Below are 22080 nucleotides of genomic sequence, written 5' to 3' on the forward strand. Positions count from 1 at the left end.
GGATGAAGATAGAAGAGGGGTTTCAGATGAGAGTGATTCCTTCATAAGGTGAAGGGTGAAGCCCAGGAATGGCTAGGATTGACTCTTTTCAGGCTATTATCTAGTTAGTTTTGTTTGTCCATCTGGTCAGATTAACAGTATAGACTCTGGAGTCAAATGTAGGAGTCTGAAGACCTTGAGCTAACAACCTCATGGTCTTGGTTTCCATACTTGCAAAGCAAAAATAAAAATGGTTGTCTCATAGAACTGCTTTGAGGATTACAGAAGACAATTTACGAAAACCCTGGTACAAATCAGTAGTCACTCAAGTGATCACTATTATTCTAAGTCAGCCATTGATGTGCTTCTATAGTTCATTTCGAACTTCCCACATTTGCATTTGAAAGGAATAATAAAAGATTCTCCAGGTCCTGAATTTCCTACCATCTCAAGGCTAATGCAAGAACTACTAGGAACAGAAGTAACTAGAAATGATCCATTCATCTCTTTTCTAGTAGTACTTTCTAGGGGAATAATCCGAAATAATAGTAAAGGCTTATGTACAAAGACATGAATATTCTTAAAAATTGTGCTCTCCAGTTTTACACCAGAGGAAACTTCTAATATTGCCTGAGAAGAATAAGACTCAAAAATTTATCTGTAGTCTCAACTTAGCTATTTTAAGATGCATAGAGAAAAAGAGAGGATGGAAACAAAAATGTGCTTTGCAACTGATCTCTACCTTCTGTACAATCCTCGTACCACAGGCTTTCTTTGTGTGAGGTGAAGTTTTTCAGACCTTCCTAACTTTTGGCAGGAGCATTATATCTTCCAGGCCAAATGTTGCCTCAATGACTCGTGCGTTATTCAGAACCTCATTGCTTCACGAGTGTCCCTATCATTTGTAATTAGACATGGCCCAGCTCTAACAGTGGATATTAAAAGCTGTGTTGCTGCTCCAATGGTACACATATGAAGTTGTATTGATCCCATGTGGTGCAATTATTTCTCCATTCTTTTGAATTCCTGAAACAACAATAAAAACTATCACTTCCCTAGATTCCTTCTGTTTCCACTGTCAGGAATGTCTCACACACAGATAACTTCAGCACCAGGGTTCCCACTAACAAGCCCCATCTCCCTCATCCACTGCGCAACCACGAGGAAATAAAATGTCCTAAACAAAAAGATTAATTATATTATTCTCACAACAGATACTTACTTCCTAACTAACCAAATCTATGCTTCTGTAATTTTGCCTCAGATTATTGCCTCCATGTTTCAGCCACCCCCAGAACACAAGAGAATGCTTCTCCATTCTCCTGTCATAATTATCTCACCATTGTCTCTAACTTTTCTCATACCACTCCTTCACATTAAAACAGTCTTCCCATCTTTCCTCTCAGTCTTATTCCGCTCAAACTGTCCTCACAATTAGCTTTCTAATTGCTCCTGCTTCCACATTTGACAGTATACTTACTATGTCCTACATGGTGGCCAAACCGATACTTAGCAATTAGCTCATTCCACTGTGGGCGACACTTGATAATTTCAGAGTAAGGTCTAGAAGACGTGTGGGACACCAACATCCCAGCACTTGCCCCCCCTCCATCTCCCTTTAAACAGTCCTCACCATCCTTAGCACTCTCCATTCTCATTGTCTGCCTACATTGGGTTTTTGCTGTCCCTCAAGCACTTTAAGCTCATTCCTACCTCTGGGCCTTTGCATCTGCCTTTCCCTCCAGCAGAAACATTCTTCTCCCTCCTCCACTTAGCTTCCAAACTCCTCATAGCTTTTTCCTTCCCAAAATTCAAGTTTCTGCCCAAATGTTACTTTTTTCAGAGGAGCCTTCTGTAGCTACCCTGTCTAAAATAAGTTCCTTCCCACTGCTTGATCACACTTTATTCCTCTCCCTGACTTTTCACTTTTGCATTTATTTGTATTACTTAGAGCACTTTTTTCCCTGTTGAAAGATGAAATAGACAGACAGACAGTGACTAGATCATATGTAAAAACAGAACTCTGACCCATAACCTACAGCAAGCCCAGGAAGTCAACCTATTACCTACAAATCGGACTTGTAGAAAGTCTGACCACTATCTCTAACAACAATTACAGGAAGTCAAACAATACCCCTTGTAACAAATTGGCCCTAAATGTCCAGGATTTGATTAGCTAACAGCTTCCCTAACTTCTGACCTGCTTCTATCTTAGGGCAAACTGGAGAAAGCCAAATATGCACCCTTAACTAATCACATAGGGTGCCCACTTCTATTAGCCTACCTTCAGCTTCCCCATGCCAATAGCTTGAAGACTACCTTTTTTCTCTCTTATAAAGCTTTCCCACTCCTCAGCCTGTCTTTGAGTCTCTGCCAGAGGCAAGTAATGGTAGTGGCTCACTCTCTTTACTATAGCAAGTGCTGAACCAATATTCTTTGCTTATTCTCATTATTTTCATTGGCCTTCATTCATTTTTACATCAATAATCTATCTCAATCAATATATAAATTCCATAAGGAAAAGTCAGTCTATCTCATTAATCACTGATTCTCCATAATGCAGAATGGTGTTTGGAACAAACATGCTAGATTGAAATATGTTGAAAAGAAGAAAGGAATGAGCAGTTTTCCTGAATACAAAAGCCAGAAGTTACCCCTTATTCCTCTATGATACCATATAACTTACCTCTATAATCTACCTCTAGCTCTACCTGTGTGGACTCTATCAGATTACTTTGTAGTAGGACCTCATAGCCGATATTCTCTACTCCTAACTGTAAAATTACCTGAATACAGAGAATGGTACATATAATTTTTTTCATGGTAACAGCTCAGGCTACCCTCTGATTGTGTCTTTGATTGTTTTGAGCCTGTCAAGTCTTGTCTCTAAACAGGACTTTTCACATTTCTATTCTCTCTTAATGTATGCGAGTCAGAGCTTCTCTGAACAGTAGCTAGCTTGTCCATAAAAGGTGGTTGTTGGACCATATGATCACCAAAGCCCCTGCCAACTCCAGCAAGCTGTGATTATCTTAGGGCCTGAGGTAAAAAACCAAGAAAGCAAGAAGTGTCCAGATTTCAAAATGACTTTCCATTTAGTGTATTCCATTAATATGCAAGTTATAAAGTCAGTTGTTCTGCATTGCAGGTAAAGCTTCTTTATATTCAGAGCATTGAGGAAGTTTCTCTGTAAAACACAAGAAACATCTAGCATGACAATGAAGTTTCTGTCCTTTGAGGACAATCCAACTTGAAAAACAGGACAACAAAACTAAAGAACTGCTAGAGGTAAAATCTGTCAATCTTTCATATCTTAGGGCAACAACACTAAGGAGTTTCCCATCAGACATAAATAAAATCCTTTAATGCACATATAGCTTTATAGTCCCCACAAATTATACAGCCCCCAAACCAAAGGAAAGTATATCAGTATTGGATGTAGAATTTCTAGGACCTTTGCATTTAAGGTTTTCTTTAAACAGCCACCTAATATTAATTCATCATGTCTCCAGTATATATTCACTGACCACTTTTGTATCCAGCTCTAGATACCTAGTCTATCCACCTTGCATTACTAGCTATGTGAGTCTGAGCAAATTATTTAACTTTCTTGTACTTCAGTTAAACGGCAATCATGATAGTATCCAATTCATGAGGTTGTTGGATAGAGTCAATGCATTAGTATGTACAAAACCACAGGACAGGGACCAGTACATATTTAGTATGTAAGTAATATTACTGATGGTGTTACCGCTATTGTTCTGTTACCATTATTTTTCCATGGAAAGAATTAAGCTAAATGTGTGGTAGAATTAAAAACAGAACTGTAAGGGAGAGGAATGGATCAACAGGCAGAGCACAGAGGATTTTTAGGGCATTAAGAGTGCTCTGAATGATATTATGATGTCAGATACATGTCATTATACATTTGCCCAAACTCAAACAAAGTACAACACCAAGAATGAACCCTAATTAACATAAAGACTATGCGTAATGATGATGTGTCCATGTAGGCGCATCAGTGGAAACAAATGCTCCCCTCTAATGGGGGAGGTTGATAATAGGGAGGCTATGCCTGTGTGGGGAAAGAGGTATATGGGAAATCTCTACATATTCCCTTCAATTTTTCTTTGAACCTAAAACTTCCCTAAAAAATTATCTTAAAATGGTGCCTGAGTGCCTCAGTTGGTTAAGCATCATCCTACTCTTGGCTTCAGCTCAAGTCATCTCAGAGTCGTAAGATGGAGCCTCACATTGGGCTCCATGCTCAGCATGAATTCTGCTTGTCCTTCTTCCTCACCCCTTTCTCCTCCCCCTGTTCTCTCTCTCAATAAAATCTTAAAAAAAAAAAAAATTCAACTGTCTTGAAAATATATCAAAAAACCCAATATCCATGACTTGCTCCTCAAAATCTTTAAAGTCATAAAGGAGAGATAATGTCTGTACTAAAAGGTAGAAGTCATAATGCATATGAGGGATTAAGATAAAATGCTATGAAAATTAAGAAAAAGAACGAACTACTTGCATAAATTTCCATTAGAGCCCTTACCACACTATGTGATTTTTTTACATGCTGTCTGTCCCTCCTCTCCACCCTCACTGGGACTGAATGTCACCTAGAAAGTAAGTACCATGGCTAATTCATCTTTGATTCACTTGCCTCACACAGAATAAAATATTGAAAAAGACTTCAATAAATCTTGATTTAATGAAAGTAAATGTGGATAAGTTTAGATTTAGATAGATAGTATTTGACTGTGAAGTTGGCATTCACATAGAAATGTCTAACAAGAAGGTAGAAATAGCAATTAATTCAAGTTTTCTTGAGCGAAGGAAGGGTCATAAATTAGAATTTGTGCTTTAAGAAAATATTCTTCTGGGCATACATGGGTGGCACAGTTGAGCATCTCACTCTTGGTTTTGGCTCAGGTCATGGTCTCGGGATCATGGGACTGAGTCCTCCATTGCACTCCATGTTCAGGCTTGAATCTGCTTGGGAATCTTTCTCCTTTTTGCCCCTTGCCCCCACTCTCCTTCTCAGTCTCAGTCTCTCTCTCTCTCTTTCTCTCTCAAATACATAAATAAATCTTTTTAAAAGGGAAAGAAAATATTCTGATAGTTGTACATACGATGAATTGGATAAATCAGGAGGCCACTTAATTCTCCAGTGTTATTCCAATGTAAAAAGAATTTAATGCAACATATGTCCAATTTTCCATGAGTTTTACATCCTTAGTAAAATTTACAGGAAACCCTTCAATTGCATTATTGGAGTGATACTACTTGGCTCATTATTAAAATCAAAAGAGAACATTCTAAATGAAGCCATTCAGCAGATACAGACTTTCATCAGTTCTAAGATAACATTCACATTGTAAATACTGCAGGGGGAAGGGTCTTATAACAGAGACACAGCTAAGAAAATTTTATTATGGACTCTATGATTGAGATTTTACATACATCTATTCCTTTCCATGAGGATTAAACTGTACTCTAATCTGTGGCCTTTAAAAAATAATTTAGGGCAATGGCTTCACAGTTACACAGAGACAAAGTGTGGTCTAGCCACACTGCCTCCCAAAATTTTGATATTTGCAACATACCTTCCCATATTACAAAACAATTATTTTTTCCCTTTATTTCCTTCTTCCCCAGGAGCTCAGAATAATTGCAATGTTGGTTCCTTATATTTCTGAAAAGATGATGAGACTTTTTGTTTCTGGCTATTTGGGAATTAATACTTTGAACCCAGTACTCCAAACCACTGCATTTAAAAAAAAAAAATACATACTGGATAAATTACAGAGTCATATTTTTCAAATGCATTGCTAATCTAAAAAGAAAGTCGGGAAAAATACCCCAAGGCAAGAAATAATGATAACAATAATAATAGAAAAGCTAAAATAGAATAAGAAAGAGAACATAAAAAGCTGGAAATGTTCTAGAGACAAATGCCAATAACAAGAGTCTAGCATTTGGGATGGAGTTCTCACCAAACTGGTAACTAAGGACAGGACTCCAGGCCTTTGCCAGGATGGAAACCACTTGACATAAAACCCCATACAAAGAAGGAACTTTAACCAGGATGAAAGGATGAGTATGCAACACAGCCTTGCCGTAAAGGGAGCTAAGAAGAAAACCTGTCTGTCCCAACCTTGGTTCCAGAGGGGAAATAAAGAAGAAAAATGGCCTCATAAAAAAATTTTAGCTACAGACCTGCCAGCACATGTGTCTTGGGCTTGATTCTAGATTACATGTATGATGATGATTTGAGAAAAATGAAGCCAAAATATTAATTAAGGTTGACCTGGGATGATCACACAAATCCTCTCTGGAGGGAGGCTCCTCAATGGAGACCCCACAGGATTTTCCCAAGATCAAATATTAGTCCAAAATAATTATCAAATGCATACAAACAGCAGTCATCTTCAGTGAGAATCAGTAGAAACAAAAACAATAGATTTAGATCCCCAAGGCTTCCATTACCAGAACACACAGAAGATAAAATAATTAAGCAATAAAAATCAGAACAGAATGCAGAATGGCAAAAGAATAAAGAATCAAGCAATAAACAAAGCTCGAGAAGATATAAAAATGACCAAGTCAATTTGACAAAGAACCAAACAAAAGGTCTAAAAAAAGGAATTGTTGAAATTCAAGATACAAGGAAGAGTTAAACAGCACATGAAACAAAACCAAAGAGAGAATAAATAAACCAGAAAATAAATCTGAAGAATTTCTAAAGGCAGCATAAATAAATTAGAAAATTTAAGAGATAATACAAAATAGAACGAAAAGCTTTAACACATACCTAATCATTGTTCCAAACAGAAAGAACACAGAGATTGGAGTAAAAATAAATAAATAAATAAACGAACAAAAGAATGATGCCTAAGGGTTTTCTAGAAATGATAAAACACAGAACTCAAGTAGGATTTTAAAAAGTAAAAAATAAAAAAAAAAATCACAGCTTAGATACATCATATTTAAAATGTAGAAAGCCAAAGATGCAGAAAAAATTATTTAAGAAGTCACTTTTAAAAGCATAAATCGGGGCGTATGGGTGGCTCAGTGGGTTAAAACCTCTGCCTTCAGCTCAGGTCATGATCCTGGGGTCCTGGGATGGAGCTCCACTTCAGGCTCTCTGTGAAGCAGGGAGCCTGCTTCCTCCTCTCTCTCTGCCTGCCTCTCTGCCTACTTGTGTCTCTGTCTGTCAAATAAATAAATAAAATCTTTTAAAAAAGAAAAATAGTCACTTATGGTTTGTCTCCCTCCCAATCCCATCTTCTTTCATTTATTCTTCTCGTACCCACTTAAGCCCCCATGTTGCAACACCACTTCCTCATATCAGGGAGATCATATGATAGTTGTCTTTCTCCGCCTGACTTATTTCGCTAAGCATGATACCCTCAAAAATCAAAGCAGAATTAAATAAAATAGAAACCAAAAACAAAAATGCAAATACTTTCAATTTATCCCAGTCAAACCAAGGAGCATGGGGCTCCCCACTGGGAAATAGGAATAGGAATCCCCCAAATCAACCCTCATATACATGGAAACACGGTATCTCACAGAGAAGGATTTGCCAGTCAGTACAGAAGAACTGCAGCTTCACAATGATGCCAGAAAATGGATCAATAAAACAGTGATGCTGAAGTACTTGATTATACACATTTTTAAAAAAATGAAAAAAAAAAATGGAACCTATCTCACGCCATACAGAAAAATCAATTCTAAGGGATAAAATACTTAAATGTGAAGAGATTTTCTTTTAATTAGAAAAAATATATGGGAGAGACTGAGTGGCATGGTTGGTTAAGCATCCAACTCCTGATTTCAGCTCAGGTTATTTTCTCAGGGTCATGAGATAGAGCCCCAAACTGGGCTCCATGGTCAATGTGGAGTCTACTTGAGAATTTCTCTCCCTCTCCCTCAGCCCCTCTACCTCATGCTCTCTCGCTCTCTCTCTCTCTCTCTCTCTCTCTCTCAAATAAATAAAATAAATCTTTAAAAAACTATATACAGGGGCGCCTGAGTGGCTCAGTGGGTTAAAGCCTCTGCCTTCAGCTCAGGTCATGATCCCAGGGTCCTGGGATGGAGCCCCACATTGTGCTCTCTGCTCAGCAGGGAGCCTGCTTCCTCCTCTCTCTCTCTGCCTACTCTGCCTACTTGTGATCTCTGAGTGTCAAATAAATAAATAAAATATTTAAAAAGAAAAAAAACTATATACATATATATGTACATACATACATGTGAATATCTTCAACTGCAGTAAAAATTACTTTCTTAAACAAGACACAAAAGCATAAGTCATGATTGAAAAATAAATACATATGAATTAAAGTTATCTTTTCATCAAAAGATACTTTAAAAGAAAATGCAGAATTAAATATCAAAATTAGAAGATGTGTTTGCATTTCAAAGAGCATAAGCAGAGTGGGTAAACAATTCTTAAAAACCAAAAAGGAAAACAACCAGATGAAAAATGGTCATAAAGAGAACTATAAATGCCTAATAAATAAGTGGAAGTATACCCAATCTCACTTTTAAACAGAGACATGAAAATTAAAACCTTGAGAGAACATTTTGCCCAAGCCAAATTGGCAAAAATGTAAACACCTGACTTTAGCAAGTATTCATGATTACAGCGAGCAACAAACCATGCACTGTTAGCGTAAGGTAAATTGATTCAACAATTTTGGAAAATAATTTGGCATGATTTTGTAATGCCACTTGCCTGTGATGCACGTTACACTTTGCTTTAATGCTTATTCAATAATAAAATTGCTTTCTTTCTCTTCTTCCTTTGTAGAGCGCTTTCCTAGGTTGGCAGGAAATTTTGTTTTTAATTACTCAACAACAGCAAAAGCAAATCACGGAAAAATACAAAGGGGGTATTATTTATAGATAATTCAATATCCAAAATTGATCAATATATTGTTTTTTTTTTTAAAGATTTTATTTATTTGTTTGACAGAGAGAGAAATCACAAGCAGGCAGAGAGGCAGGCAGGGGCGGGGGCGGGAAGCAGGCTCCCTGCTGAGCAGAGAGCCCGATGCGGGACTCGATCCCAGGACTCTGGGATCATGACCTGAGCCGAAGGCAGCGGCTTAACCCACTGAGCCACCCAGGCGCCCAATCAACATATTGTTAAAGGTATGTATTATTTTTAAATGCTATTGAAAACAATGGGATTATAATACAAAAATCAGAGTAGATATGATTGGGAAAGGGAAGAATAGAGTTTGAATGGACAAAGGCTTATAGGGAGCTACAGCATTATTCGTTCTTTTCTCCTCCTTAATCTATTCGGTGAGAACCCTGATATCTCATTTAGTATTCTTTGTACCTTTTATACTGTTATTTGGGTTCAGTTTGTGGGCACCCAGCTCCAAACCCTTGCCTTGCTGTCTAGACAGAGGTCCAGTCTTTCATGCCTCTCAGCACACCTCATCCCTGCCTCACCGCACTCCTCACCTTGTCCTTCAGCCTCTACCCTGACTCACGAGACCAACAATGCGGGGAGAGAATGCAAGGAATTGGCACTCTAACAAGATAAACTCTGACAAACAGGAGACAGTATACAATGGATCAATAGTCTACTGCCAGGTAGACTATTTGCTGGACAGTAGCTTCCCAGAGCTCCTTTGAGGATGTCAAAGTTTGAATGAGTGATTGGCTTGCCCCGAAAGCGAGAACAGCTCAGTAACATATTAATTCATACTTATTGCCACTCCTTCCCGGCCTCATGCTCCTTTGGTCCCAGTGAAGCTTTAGCGACAAAGCTTTTGCCTCAGGTTCTGTTTTGCCAAGAAACTCACACTAAGAAAAACTTGAATGAGTTTTTAAAACTTCATGTAAAATATAGAGAGTTTTAGGAAATGGTAACAAAATTATTTTTTTTAAAAAATCATGCTAACAATATGAAAGATGAGTACAGAAAAATCATCCCAAGGAAAATGGGATCCAGAGAACAAGAGGAAAGTTTATTTCAGCAATAACTATTCAGTTCTAGAACTGGATGGAAGATTGAGGCCAGAGACGAGAATATGAGAAAATACATAAGAATTTGGGCAAGGAAGCTCATCGTTCATCTTCTTCCACCAAACAAAAACCTTAGCCATTCCCTGGAATCAATCATAGCAAGGAGAAAACGGAGATGGGAGAAAAAGGGAAGAGTAGTTCCTGTACTTATTGTAGGCGATCAGGACTGAGGGGTCCATGGAAGGCGAGATGAGATAACCGATGGCAATCTGAAATGGGCAGGCTCCGTTCTTTGGCTCCCCCCAGCAGTGATGTCTGGTTCCAGGACAATGGCAAGGCAGCAGAGGCCATGAGGACTGGAGGTTATCCAAGAGTAGAGTCAATGGTCATAGATCAGCACAAATTAAATGGCCTGCCAAGATGGCAAAATAGCAGAGTCGCTCAAACCTTTTCCCAAAATTCAACCCTGGAGAATATATGGACTCAGGAAGCAAACATGGATTCCAGAACAAAGAAAAAAACAAATCAAAAGAACAAACCAAAGGTGAGAAACTACTAGAAAGAACAAAAGCTGCCTTGAATTGATGTATGTGTGGGGGAAGGAGGGGGTGGGAAGGTGAGTGACAGCTGTGTGGAGGATGGTAGGCAGGAAGGCTCTTTCAATGTTATTCTTTCCTCTCCCCAAGGTTGCTCTGGACAACTACTGTGTTTACTCTCACCACAGAAATTAGCAGCAATAGCACCGGCCTCTGGAGTTGGCTAGGGAAAAGAGTGTCCTGCTCAAAAACCTGCCAGAGTATTGGGTGTTGGTATAAGCAGGTATGACCTGACCAGCTGCCCTATTGCATTACTCCTCCATTCCCTCCTGTTCAAAGCTCCCAGGGCTCAGAGAACAGAACTCAGGGAGACTACATCTACCCAGGGCTGGCCCTCTCCAGAAGTAAAGGTGGTTCTGGGCGTGGTTATTCCTTGTGGAATCCATAGAGACTGGTGTTCTGGAGTGTGGCCCCTCTCTCCCAATAGTCTCCCAGTGAAACAGAGCCTGGGTATACAGTTCTTTCCAAACTCACACTGCCTAAGAGTATTCCAGAAAAACGCACACAGACAAAAATAATAACCAAAGCTTAACATGACCTCAACTGAAATGGGGTAAATCAGCAACATGTAAAACCTACAGTAGAATTTTTTTTTAAGTTTATTCATCTTTTGGGGAGAGAGAGAGAGAGCACAACCACAAGCAGGAGGGGCAGAAGGAGAGGAAGAGAGGGACTCTCAAGCAGGTTCCACACTGAGTGTAGAGCTGGACATGGGACTCGATATCACAACCATGAGATCATGAGCTGAGTTGAAACCAAGGATCAGGAGCTTAACCAAAGATGTCCCTGGGCCTACAGCAGAATTATTGAAGACCAAGAAATGAAGAGTAGAAAGCCCCTGGAGAGATCTTCAAAAGGTTATTCTCAATTTGAAGTAAGAAAAAGTAATCGCAAGTAGCACCAAGTGTAATATCAATTATGAGAGTGAACACAGTATACAATTTAAGCAATAAGATGAATATTTTTTTTTTAAAAAACACAACAGAGTTGGAAAATTAAACTGAAAAAAATGGTAGGAAAGGATAAAGAAAGAGAATTTCTTTTCAAAGTTAAAGAATCTGGAAATAGATGAGCCAAGATACAAATTATAAGAGTCCTAGAAGAGAAGTAAAAATTTGAAGGGGCAAAGTCTTGAAGAAATAAGAGATAAATTTCCCAGAATTAGAGAGATAAAAGACCTCAGATCAAATGGGATTACAGAGCACTAAATATAAGAGATAAGAAAAAAAGAACCACAGTAAGACAGATAATGGGACATTTTAAGAACATCAAACAGAAAATTCTGAAGCCTTTCAGAGAGGAAGAAATCCAAAAGGAATAAAAATCATACTAGAGTGAGTCCAAGAATTTGCATTTCTAAATTCCCAGCTGATACTAAACCTGTTGGTCCGGGGACCACACTCTGAGAACCACTAAAACATATTTCACTCAGAAATTGAAAGTTAAGCAAGAAAAAAAAAATCAGTGATCTACAATATCTGAATAATACACTCATAAGTTGTTAGATGAACAGATAATTCTATGTCTAACAAAGAATACACTCTTCAAGTGCCTATGGGACACGTACTAAATGAACTATTAGGCCTCAGTATAAGGAAGTCTCAATAAATTCCAAAGAATAAATACCGTGTGGGCCCTACCTCCTAACCATAATACAAAAAAAATTTTTAAATCAAAATTAATTTTCTTAGAATGAAACTGGGTGGTGTGGGATAGGAGTCAAAGACATCATGGAGAGGAGAGAGGAACGTTTAAGATGGAGAGAGAGGTGTAATGTTTGCATCTGTGTGGGTTACCATACATCATTTATTTTTTAGTTCTATTTCCCGAGAGGCATTAGAAATAAGAATGAACACTCTGGTACTCCAATTGTGGCCTCCAAATCCCATTCTCCAACAAAAGGAGCAGAGCTCCATAGAAAACTGGTGGGTTTCAGGCGCCTGGGTGGCTCAGTGGGTTAAAGCCTTTGCCTTTGGCTCAGGTCGTGATCCCAAGGTCCTGGGATCGAGCCCCACATCGGGCTCTCTGCTCAGCAAAGAGCCTGCTTCCCCCTCTCTCTCTGCCTGTCTCTCTGCCTGCTTGTGATCTCTGTCTGTCAAATAAATAAATCGATCTTAAAAAAAAAAAAAAAAGAAGAAGAAGAAGAAGAAAACTGGTGGGTTTCAAGGTTAGGACAGGAAAAACACAGGGTCAGCCTGGAGTCTCTTGTGATGTCAGAAAGTAAAGCACGCCTAAAGAAAAAAAGATGGTAGCATGTCAAAGAGCACAGGAACAAACCTGGATGGCAAAGACAGGATATCCAGAAGGACACGAAGTACCCACCCCCAAATACTTACCCATTTCAAAGGGAACGTGCTTGCTTTTAGAGTAGAAATTCCTGATAAACACCACCTTAACCAACTGATCAAGGTTAACATCACCAGTAATATATACCGACACTATGGAGCCCAGATACTATGTTCTGATACCTTTGTGGCAGCCTTCCCAGTGATGCCAAACCTCATCGTGATCATGCAGAATCACTGAAGAACGTTCGACAGCATGACTGACCAACAGTCTTCCAGAGTGTCACAGTAACAAAAGCCAAGGGAAGACGGAGGGACTGACACAGATTTAAAAGAGATAGAACAGTTCAACAGGATGCAGAATTTGGGATTGGGTCGTGGGGATAGAAATAAGGCTTAGCTGGGACCCTGGCAAAATCCAAGGAAGTTCTGTGTACATTAGTTCACAGTATCGTACCTAGGTCAGTACTGTAGTTTTGATCATTGCTCGGTTTACAGAAGATGCTGACACGAGCAGAAGCTGAATGAAGGGCATCCGAGAATTCACTGTCCTACTTGGGCAATTCTTCTGAAGTCTAAACTTACCTCAAAATAAAGAATTAACTATTAGTTTTTATTGAAGTCATATTCAAAACTGCACCAAAATGTCAAACTATTTAAAATTTACAGTTGTACCCATAATGGAACTTTTAACAGCCAAAAGAATTTATTTTCATTTTTAAATTAATAATTTAATATGGACATCAGATTTTTGCTGACGTGTCTCTTCAATCCATATTTTGCAGCCATTCAAAACAAACAGGAAACCTAAGTGTAAATATATAAATATTTTTATGTTACCAAAATATTGAATGTGAAACTCTAGAAAATGACAAGGAACAGTATACAGTGTACAGTAACACAGCCTTTGTGATTTTTGTCCCCACCCAACCCACCTGCCTAAGAACTTTCCTATTGCTGTGGCTGCTTGGTCCTGGCGTACACAACTGGACCTGAAAAAAGCAATCCATTGACTGGACTGAATCACTCAAATTCTCTGTCTCCAGTCATTGAGAACCCAGACACCAGGGGCGCCTGGGTGCCTCAGTTAGTTAAGTGTCTGCTTTTGGCTCAGGTCATGATCCCAGGGTCCTGGGGTCGAGCCCTTATGTCAGACTCCCTGCAGAATGTGGAACCTACTTCTACCTCTCCCTCTGCTCCTCTCCCTGCTCTCTCTCTCTCTTTTTCCCTCTCAAATAAATTAAATCTTAAAAAAAAAAAAAGAACCCAAACACACCAGTACTATATTATACTGACGTTAAGATGCACATTTTTTTTATATTTTATTTATTTATTTGAGAGAGAGAGACCACAAGTAGGCAGAGAGGCAGGCAGAGAGAGAGAGAGAGAGAGAGAGATAAAGAGAAGCAGGTTCCCTGCCAAGCAGAGAGCCCGATGCCAGACTCCATCCCAGGACCCTGAGATCATGACCTGAGCCGAAGGCAGCAGCTTAACCCACTGAGCCACCCAGGCACCCCAAGATGCAAATTTTTATCATTTCTAAAATCACAAGGTATCTCACAATATCCTGTGCATCATATTTAATAGTGTTTTATCTTAGTAATATATAAATAAATGGTGTATCAAATATAGGACATGTCTCTTGAATATTCAGGCAGAAAACCATATTCATCTGGTGCTACTACAAGACAAAGACAGGAATGAAGCCAACATACAGAGGAAAATAGAGATGAGAGAACTTATGGCCCAAGAGAGAGATGAAAAAACTTTTATGCAGGATAGTAAGAATTGCTGCTCTAGTTCCTATCAATATTCCATTTTGTTTATCTAATCTTCTGCGTGGTCTACTGGGTCTTTCATCATTAGGTTCTGAGTTATTTCATATTCTTATAATAATATTTTTTAGTAAGAAATATACATTAAAGTTAAAACATTCAAGGACACCCAAAAGATTAATAAATCGGCCAATTTTCCAGAATTTCAGAAAGTAATATGTCAAATGCATTGAATGGGTTTAATGTGAAAGGTGATGCTATTTGCTGCTCCTTTCCCTTCCAAAGTGGTTATTACCAAGCCAAAGCTGGATAAAGATCACAGAAGGATGTTTAAAAATGAAATCAAATCTCACTGAGAAAGTCGAAGGCAAAAATAAGGAATAAATCAGAAAGAAGATGCAAGAACATAATCGCCTTATACTGTACATAAATTCAATTAACTTGATAAAACGAAGAATACAAATTTGTTTGCCCTTAAAGAAAAATCACTATGGTAGTAGATTCTTTGATTCCTATATTTTCCTCTATTCTCCCTTAAAAAACATCACCACAGTAATAGATTCTTTACTTCCTATATTTTCCTCTGTTTTCATAAGGCTGATGTTTCTAATTGATTTTGTGATGTGGGCTTTTCAATTCTATAGGCATGGAAAGTGAATTCCACATGAAGTATACATATTCAGCAGTACCATTTTTATGGATTGACTTGTATATTTAAAATTTAGAATCAGGCCAAAGAAAAAAAAATACTGGGAAGGGTGCTGTACAGAACACCTTTTGCATGTGTCTGTTGGCCATCTGGATGTCTTCTTTGCAGAACTATGGAATACTATGCAGCCATCAAAAGAAATGAAATCTTGCCATTTGCGACAACATGGATGGAACTAGAGCGTATCATGCTTAGCGAAATAAGTCAAGCAGAGAAAGACAACTATCATATGATCTCCCTGATATGAGAAAGTGGTGATGCAACATGGGGGCTTAAGTGGGTAGAAGAAGAATCAATGAAACAAGATGGAATTGGGAGGGAGATAAACCATAAGTGACTCTTAATCTCACAAAACAAACTGAGGGTTGCTGGGGGAGGGGGTTTGGGAGAGGGGGGTGGGATTATGGACATTGGGGAGAGTATGTGCTTTGGTGAGTGCTGTGAAGTGTGTAAACCTGGTGATTCACAGACCTGTACCCCTGGGGATAAAAATATATGTTTATAAAAAATAAAAAATTAAAAAAAAAAAAGAACACCTTTTGCAGACAATATATCTTGTACAAGAAAATAAAAAGAAGGGTGCCTGGGTGGCTCAGTTGTTTAAGCCTCTGCCTTCAACTCAGGTCATGGTCTCAGGGTCCTGAGATTGACCCCACATCAGGCTCTCTGCTCAGAGGGGAGCCTGCCTCCCCCTCTCCCTGCCTCTCTGCCTACTTTTGATATCTCTCTCTCCCCACCCCCTCTCTCCCTCTCTCAAACAAATAAATAAATAATCTTTAAAAAAGAAAAGAAAAGAAAAAGAGCAGTGATGAAGAGCCAGGTGAACAACTAAGGTCCCAGTGTTTAAGAATACTTCAGAACCTGATTCTTCCTACCTTTATTCTTTTTTCTTTTTTCTTTTTTTTTTTAAGATTTTATTTATTTATTTGAGATAGAGAGAGCATGAGCGAGGAGAAGGTCAGAGGGAGAAGCAGACTCCCCATGGAGCTGGGAGCCTGATGTGGGACTCGATCCCGGGACTCCAGGATCATGACCTGAGCCGAAGGCAGTTCAACCAACTGAGCCACCCAGGCGTCCCTATCCTTTTTTCTGATATCTTGGTTCAGATTTCCCCAAAAGACAGGGTCTGAGACAAAAATTTGCATGCAACTAATTTATTCTGGAAGGTGACTGTAAAAAAAAAAAAGAAATGAAAGACCAAGAAGAATAAAACAAAGAAAGTATGTTAATAAGAAATACTTATTTGGCCTTTGTTCCCAGCTCCTGGCAGAGAACTTCTAATACTCCCAAAGTTCCTGAGGAGCATGTTTTGTTATTTGTAATGAGTCCCTTTCTTACCTTACCTAAATTTATGCTAATGAGGTGACCCTTGGTGGGTCCCTAGATGGTTTCCTAATGGGGCTGGTTGCCAGAGGAACCCACCATGTATTAGAGAGTTTGGACTTCCAACTCCACCCCTGGACCTCTAGAGAGAAGAGAAAGAGTAGAGATTGAGTTTTAATTACCAATGGTCAAAGATTTAGTCAATTGTGCCTACATAATGGAACTTCCCCCCAAATCTCTAAACAACAGGCTTCTGAGAGCTTCTGGATTGGTGAACACCTGAGGTGCTGGGGGGTTAGCACACCAAGAGAGGGCATGGAAGCTTTCTGCACCTCTCCCCTTGCTCTATTCATCTCTTCCATTTGGTTGTTCCTGAGTTGTGTCCTTTATATCAGCATTATGATAAATCAAGTGTTTCCCTGAATTTTCTCTGAACCATGGAGAAAAGGGAAGTGTTCACGTTCAGGCTCTATTAATGAAGGACTACTCCATGAAGTATGAATTCCTTCACCCATGCAGGTTTATGCATAGGTCCAAGGGTTTGAGGATATTCCCATGGACATCCCACACAACAGTAGCAAAGAAGTCTTGAAGTAGAAATATTAGATCAGCTGAGACAAAGTTCTGTCAGGTTATACCACCCTACAGATGTTGCCACAGCAACAACTGGAATAAGAAGGTAAGTAACAAAGGTGAGGGGGACACAAGAGGTAAGCAACACTGCTGACTTCTTACCCCTCTTAACTACCACATAAATTATATTCTCAAATATACATTGTATTTATTTAATAAAGTTCCAAATGAACTATTTCAAAAATTAATGAATTCTCTCCCTAGTCAATAAAAAGAAGCAAATATCAATTTGATCTGTTATATTAGTAGTGTAAATATCAAAGCATTTACTCTTAATATAACTGTATGATATGATAGTAAGCAAGTAGCTGAAAACGCAATCTTAAATCATTACTGGAAAAGACTCTGATTAAATAAAAACACAAAAAACAGTTTATGATTCACAAGGCCCTTACATCAGATGAATACTACTCTCCATCTATTCTGTCAGTATAAAAGGCACACCTAAACTTACCACGTACAAGGAAGTGACTTTAGGCCAATAAGGAAGAATAAGTAACTGCACAAAGTGGGATGGACTGCTGGATGGAGCAAAAAGATCAATATTCATTCAATGAATGATGGTATCATGTTGCATTAAGTGAAGGAAATGTGCACGTAACCAAATAAGCTATAATAGACCATGAAAAAGCCATGACAGGTGAGTGCCAACTGTCAGGATCAGAGAGGAGTATAATGGAAATAAGGTGAGCAGGAGATAAGCTACTCTCACACGGCCATCTCTTCCCTCCTTGGGACCACTGGAAGAACACAGGTCCCCACAGAGGTCCTTACTATGATAGGAGCCTTCAAGGAGCCTTCAATGGCTAGTATTTTCAGTGACCAATAGGAAGTTCACCTACTCCTTCCTTGACTCATATTTTCTCTCCCACAAAATAAACCAAATCCATTTTAGATCATTTCACACCTATCATTAACTGTTACAAAGCTGTATTTGTGCTAAAACTTCTGAAACTGTGTGTCAGTGAATGTTTTAAAGGTCTTGTGGCCATTGTGTTCACTGAGTTTCTGCAGCTCTATTTAACTGTTCTGGAGCTGCTCAAAAACCCTGCCATACACCCAGAGCCAACATTGGCAAACCCTGCTCGAACCCCATTGTGTGACATATTTTCTCTATTGATTGTGACTCCTGCCCTTTCTTGTTTGGGTGACATTGACCAGAGTAGTGAGGATGTGCTCCCCATGAACTTATATTACAGTTTATCAAAGGCTGGTCACTAGCTCTGCTGTAGGCTTTCCTCTGGAAGATACACTGATTTCACATTGAACAAGAATTCCTCAGTGATGTGTTTTATTTTTCTTAATTCAAATTGTATTGCACATTTTTAATGACAGTCTTAAATACTTCTAAAGATAGGTGGTAACAAATAGATGGTGACATGCTTTGGTTTTATAGTCTTTTGTTCATTTGATTTATTAGAAATTCTACATAAATATATAAAATAAACACTGATGCCTGAGGGAAAAGCAAGATGGCAGAGGAGTAGCAGACTTAAATGACTCAGGTCCCAAGAGATCAGCTAGATAGTTATCAAACCATTTTGAAGACCTACAAACTCAACGGGAGATAGAAGAAGAGCAGCAATTCTAGGAACAGAAAATCAACCACTTTCTGAAAGGTAGGATGTGCAAAGAAGTGAATCTGAAATGACAGGAAGGTAGACCACAGGGGGAGGGGCCAGCTCCTAGCAAGCAGTGGAGCAGTGGAGCACAAAATTGGAACTTTCAGAAGTCTGCTCCACTGAAGGACATGTGCCAGAGGCTAAGCAGGGGTGGAGCCCTCGCTGGGACAGTGTGGTCTCAGGTCCCACGGGGTCACAGAAAGATCAGGGCTGTGTGGCAGAGCTCCCAGTACTGGAGCAGGGGAAGCTGACTACAGAGACGGAGCCAAGGAAAAAGCTTTCAGATTGAGGTCACCTTCAACCGTGATCCAAGGTACAGTCATGCCACTGTTCTTCAAGCAGGGACTCCACAAGTGGCAGATATGGAGAGACCCCCTCCTTCTCCTCCAAGAGGAATGGCATGGGATCCAGGAATCTTCTGGGTTTGGAGACTCCAAACAGGGCCCTGTGCCAGAGACAGAAGCACTCGGTCACAGGCTGGGTGAACGCAGAGCACAGCCAGAGACCATGGAGATGGGAATGACTGAATGCTTTTCTCTGAGGGTGCACTGAGGAGTGGGGCCCTGAGCTTTCTGCTACTCCAGGCCAGAGACTGGGAGGTCGCCATTTTCATTCTCCTCCTCCAGGTCGCCATTTTCATTCTCATCCTTTTCCTATGGAAAGGATTCAGGGAACAAAAGCTCCCAAGAGTGAACCCAAACACATAACTTAACCTGCCCCTGGCAAGGGCAATGCAATTCTGCCTCAGGCAAAGACATTTGAGACTCACAAAAACTGGCCCCTTCACCAGGAGATCAGCAAGAACATCCAGCCAAGACCAAGCTCACTGATCAGGGAGAATAGCGGAACTCCAGAGCTGGGGGAAAACAACACATAAATACATGGCTTTTCCCCCATTAATCCTTTAGCCTTGCACAGTTAAATTTACTTTTATTTTTTCTTATTCAATTTTTTTAAATTCCCCACTTTCCCCTTTCAACGTTTTTTAACTAGTATATCTTAACAATACCTTTCTTTAAAAAAAGATCATTTTAAACCTTCATTGTTATAGTCATATTTTATCCCTTCACTGTATTTAACCTTATTTTTTATATACATTTAGGGGTATTTTTTTTCTTTAAAATTGTGGGATACAATTTCTTCTAATAGATCAAAATACACCTTAAATCTAGCACATGGCTTTGTTGTAGTCTCCAGTCTGAGCACATTCTCTCTCTTTTTTTCCCTTTTTCCAGCCAGCTTATCTTATCAATTCCTTTAGAATTTTTTTTAATTTTCATCTTTACAGTCATATTCCATCCCTTCATTGTGTTTACCCTTATTTTTGTATATATATTTTTCTTTCTTAAAAATTTTAGGAGGTAGTTTCTTCTAAGAGACCAGAATACACCCAAAATCAAGTGGGTGACTATGTTCTAGTCACTAGTCTAATATATATATTTTTTTTCTTTTTTTCACCCTTTATTCTCCCCCTGGTTTTGGGTCTCTTCTCATTTGGTTAGTGTACAGTTTTCTGGGATCTTTGCAACTCTTTCAGTATTTTTATTTTCTCATTCATATATTCTTATCTGGATAAAATGACAAGGTGGGAAAACTCACACAAAAAAAGAAAAAAAAAAGAACAAGAGGCACTACCAACAGCTAGGGACCTAATCAATATGGACATTGATAATGTCTCAGAACTAGAGTTCAGAATGACAGTTCTCAAGGTGCTAGCTGGTCTTAAAAAAAGGCATGGAAGAAATTAGAGAAACACTTTCTGGAGAAATAAAATCCCTTTCTGGAGAATTAAAAGAACCAAGTTGAAATCAAAAAGCTATTAATGAGGCATAATAAAAAATGGAGGCTCTTACTGCTAGAATAAATGAGAGAGAATTAGTGATACAGAAGACCAAATCACAGAGGATAAAGAATCTGAGCAAAAGAGAGACAAAAAACTACTGGACCACAAGGGGAGAATTCGAGAGATAAGTGATGTCATAAGACAAAACAATATTAGAATAATTGGGATCCCAGAAGAAGAAGACAGAGAGAAAGGGGCAGAAGGTATATTAGAGGAAATTACAGTAGAGAATTTCCCTAAAGTGGCAAAGGGAACAAGCATCAAAATCCAGGAGGTATAGAGAATCCCCCTCAAAATCAACAAAAATAACCCCATTTATTATTAAATTTTATTATTAGATAACCCCGTTATCTAATAATAAAATTTACAAGTCTTGGTGACAAAGAGAAAATCCTGAAAGCAACTCAGGACAAGAAGTCTGTAACATACCATGGTAAAAATATTAGATTGGCAGTAGACTTATCCACAAAGACCTGGCAGGCCAGAAAGAACTGGCATGATATATTCAGAGCACTAAATGAGAAAAATATGCAGCCAAGAATACTATATAGATCTTGGTTATCACTGAATATAGAAGAAGAGATAAAAATCTCCCAGGACAAACAAAAATTAAAAGACTTTTCAAGGACCAAACCAGTCCTACAGGAAACACTGAAAGGGGTCCTCTAAGCAAAGAGAGAGCCTAAAAGTAGTAGACCAGAAAGGAAGAGAGACAATATACAGGAACAGTCACCTTACAGGCAATTCAATGGCACTAAATTCAGACCTTTCAATAGTTACTCTGAATGTAAATGGGCTAAATTCCCCAATCAAAAGACACAAGGTACCAGAATAGATAAAAAAACAAAACCCATCAATATGCTGTCTACGAGAAACTCATTTTAGACCGAAAGACACTTCCAGATTTAAAGTGAGAGGATGGAAAACAATTTACCATGCTAATGGACATCCAAAAAAAACTGGGGGGCACCTGGGTGGCTCAGTGGGTTAAAGCCTCTGCCTTCGGCTCAGATCATGATCCCAGGGATCTGGGATCAAGCCCCACATCGGGCTCTCTGCTCCGCAGGGAGCCTGCTTCCTCCTCCTCTCTCTCTCTCTCTCTCTCTCTGCCTGCCTCTCTGCCTATTTATTGTCAAATAAATAATAAATAAAATCTTAAAAAAAAAGAAAGAAAGAAAGAAAGCTGGGGTGGCACTCCTATCAGATAAACAGGATTTTAAGCCAAAGACTATAATAAGAGATGAGGAAGGACACTATTTCATACTTAAAGTGTCTTTCCAACAAGAAGATCTAACAATTTTAAATATCTATGCCCCTAACATGGGAGCAGC

This window comes from Mustela nigripes, chromosome 6 (genome assembly GCF_022355385.1).
Source record: "Mustela nigripes isolate SB6536 chromosome 6, MUSNIG.SB6536, whole genome shotgun sequence".
Classification (NCBI taxonomy): Eukaryota; Metazoa; Chordata; class Mammalia; order Carnivora; family Mustelidae; genus Mustela; species Mustela nigripes.